This window comes from Octopus bimaculoides, chromosome 16 (assembly GCF_001194135.2).
Source record: "Octopus bimaculoides isolate UCB-OBI-ISO-001 chromosome 16, ASM119413v2, whole genome shotgun sequence".
NCBI classification, from domain to species: Eukaryota; Metazoa; Mollusca; class Cephalopoda; order Octopoda; family Octopodidae; genus Octopus; species Octopus bimaculoides.
In genome coordinates, this window is record NC_068996.1 from 34,461,004 (window position 1) to 34,464,647 (window position 3,644).

A 3,644-nucleotide genomic window follows, 5' to 3' on the forward strand; every position below is an offset into this window, starting at 1 on the left:
AGTAGGTTCGACCTGCAATTAGTAACCTTGGACTCTGCTACTGTTTTTCGAAAAATTTTCTAATGGCAATAACTGTTTTGGCTCTATACCATTTCTGCTACTACAATTTCTCTGCTAATAATACAAATAATAATAATAACTTCTAAGATTTGCAAACAACGATAGAAAATTAAGGGTGGTGAGAGAGACATGGTCTATTATATGGAACTGTTATGTTATTAATAATAATAATTATCTAATCTCTCGTAAGTTGCAAATCGTCGAGACATCGGAAGTAGGTTTCGTTCCGGAAGTCGGTTTCGTGCAGGAAGTTACATCAGACGTCTCTTTCTTTTTCACCATCTCTTTCTTCATGCCCTCCCCTCCTCTTGCCTCCACCACCGTACTCATACACTGTGACCTGCTGCTGTTGCTGCTGACATCAGTATATCGCGAAAGAAAGAGGAAAAATGTTATTAAACCTTCGATATAAATCCTAAAGTGCATTGACACTAATTACCAAATACATCGATACCCAAATATTACATTGGAACGTCCTACCAACCTGGTTAGTAGCTTGTATTAACAATATTCTACCGCACACTTACTAACACTGTCCTTTCAGTTATATATGTACATACATAAATTCATTTTCTTTTCAAATATACATATACATACATTATTTACTAATTTTTTTCTCTCCTCAAACACGTAATGTACATAGCTATGAGGGAGTGTATACACACACATGCAAATGTCTATGTACAAAATGTCTATAAAGATATGAATACGTAAATATCTGTTGTTTAGACTCTCTCCCATATCCCAGAAATCAACGATTAGATACTCCTACCGTGAACATCCAGTCGATTTAGGATACGTAGGAGTAATAAACCAGTGTCCTTTTCCTTTAGACAGCAGAGTGTTTATTTGAGGGAAATTTGGTTGCTGTTTCTCGCATGTCTAATGACTTCCTACATACATATATTTCGTATACAAATATGTATATGTATGTAAGCAAGAGTGAATGATATGTGTATTATGACAGATATACACACGTGTGCGTACATGTATACAGACGAGTGTGTACATAGATATACGATAGTGCACTTAACCATTTCTGCTATGCAGACATGCATAGGTGTGTGTGTGTTTATAAATAGAAATACCTATGTGTATTAAGTGTATGAATAACTGTCTTTTATATTTCTGTGTATATACACATATTCGTATGTATTTTTGCTTCTATACATACATATATTCGTGTGTATTTATGTATATATTCACATCCTTGCATTTATATATATCGGAGTACATGTGTTCATGTAAACATATATGTAAGCATGTATACAGTTGTGTTTGTGTGTGTATATATATGTGTGTGAGTGCATGTTTACACATTCGTGTTTTTATAAGCATGTATACACGTGTAGATATGTTGTTACTCTTGTGTATGAATACATATACTCCGTTTGTATATGTATACATATATACCCATTCTTATGTTGTATGCACACGTGTGTGTGTGTGTGTGTATGTATGTTTATGCATATTTGTATGCATATACACACACTAACTTATAGTCTGTCTACAATGTGTGTCTTTATAAAAATGTACTGTGTTGTAGTATTGAGAGTGAATTGATCTCATATGTGTTCCAGCTGTGGCCATCGATGTTATGGCCACATTCTTGGTCTACATTGATTCAACAAGACAGCTGTGAGTATTTGTATTAGCATCTGAGTTTGCTGAAATTCTTTGGACTCGTCCAAGCCATTGGAAGTTTCGCTGCACCAATATCTCGGTAAATGCAAGGGAATTTGAAGTCAGTTGCATCACTACACACACACAGAGCCATGTGTATATGTGTATGTATATGTATATATAAACATTTAATACATAAACACACACGTGTGTGTGTGTGTTGTAGTTAGGCAAGTAACTTAATTTGAGATCGTTTATTAAAACAAAACAAAAAAAACTCTCATAAACTGTCATATCCACATTGGTTTCATTTCGTAATTGCATTATTTATTTACAGTCAAAATCATCGGACATTATCGTCCTGACTACCGATACAATTCCAACACTATTACACTCACACATAATTAATTACATGCCAGTATACATTAAGAATATATGTATAGACGTATGTGTGTGCTTGTGCATCGATTTGTATATTTTTTTTACTGATTCTAGTAATTTAGACTGCGGTCATTCTGGGGCACTAGCTTTAGAAATTTAGTCAATTATATCGATCCGGTATTTTAGTGTGATACAAATTTTATCTAAGCGTATTCGTAGAACTACTATATTTTGGGACATAAAAGCGATATAAACTTGATGGAGCAGACCAACTATGATCGAAGACAATCCAGCTGTGACCGTTCCGGCTTTATCAGTGGGGTGTTTATATTATGCAATTTATCTTTCCCGTTTTTGAGACGATTATGTGTGTAGCTTTAGCTACCATTTTTTGCATCTGGTTCAACTTCCTAATCGTTGTTGCATTTTCTTTAATGACATATTTTATAAATAAATGTCTATTGATAATTCGTTGGAGACGTCGTAATAAAAGCTCACATATTTAAGAATGCACCGAACATGGAAGACTGTTCTGTGGTTCATATATCTGTCCAAGACAATGGAATTGTTTTAATTCCAACACACCGTCTTGCATCAACATAACTGACAAATCAGTACTGCTTTTCTGTATGTGTTCTCCTGGGTTTATCTCTCTCAATTTTATCATCAACGCAGAAAGAGGTTTTTGATTTAGGTACAATATTTTTATATCAAAATTTAGCATCCGTTGGGAAACCACGTATGTAGGAGTGTACCTATATGTTTGTGTGTGTATACATCTACCCGCATCTATCTACATTTAAATATATATGCATTTTATATATAACTATACATATGCATATGTATGCATGTATGCAGGCATGTACATATATACATGCATGAATATATATATATGTGTTGTGTATATAATGTACGTGTGTAAAAGTGTGTATAATTACCTTCCATGCTGGTATGGGTCAGATGGTTTGATATGCTCTGGCGAGCTCTAGGGTCAGCTTTAGCATTATATATATATATAATCATTCAATATCTGCTTTTCTCTACTGGCATAGGTTGCATGGTTAGACAGAGCTTAAGTCAGAATACGATGTGTTGCTCTACAGCTGTGGTTCTCAACCAGGGTCCATATTACCCTTGGGGGGTCCATATAAGATTTTGTTGATAAAATTTATCTGCAATAAATTAGTTATAATTCTACAATACAAAAAATATCTTAACGATTTTTTTCATTCAATTCCAAATGATATTTAATTATAAAAATATAATGAGACTTTTTTTAAACATTGGACGTTTATTGGTATTCAGTAGAGTAAAATAGGAATCAAAGGGGTCCTTAAGCAAAAAAATGGTTGAGAAACACTGCTCTACTGTCTTAGTTTTGGAATGGTTTCCATAATTGGATGCCCTTCTTATACATACCTATATATATATATATATATATATATATAAAGTGAAGTGTATTGCCACTTAAGTGTGGCTGACCCCTAGGGGTGGATGTTACTATTGCTTTAGCCCCAGGAGGACATCTCCTCCAGCTGGCTTATCAACACACTAGTCCTCCTGGGGCTAAAGCAACAGTA

At 34.2% G+C, this 3,644-nt stretch overlaps 1 protein-coding gene across 4 annotated transcripts in view; it reads left to right on the top strand.

The window, feature by feature from the left end:
* The first annotated feature begins 362 nt into the window (after positions 1-362).
* The window catches only part of LOC106884435 (E3 ubiquitin-protein ligase HERC2), a 265,512-nt gene continuing 262,230 nt past the window's right edge, over positions 363-3,644 (top strand). For all 4 annotated transcript variants that reach the window (XM_052973690.1, XM_052973692.1, XM_052973693.1 and 1 more), the window contains exon 1: positions 363-547. The gene's annotated coding sequence lies outside the window, so the exon portion shown is untranslated. The remainder of the gene's footprint in view (positions 548-3,644) is intronic.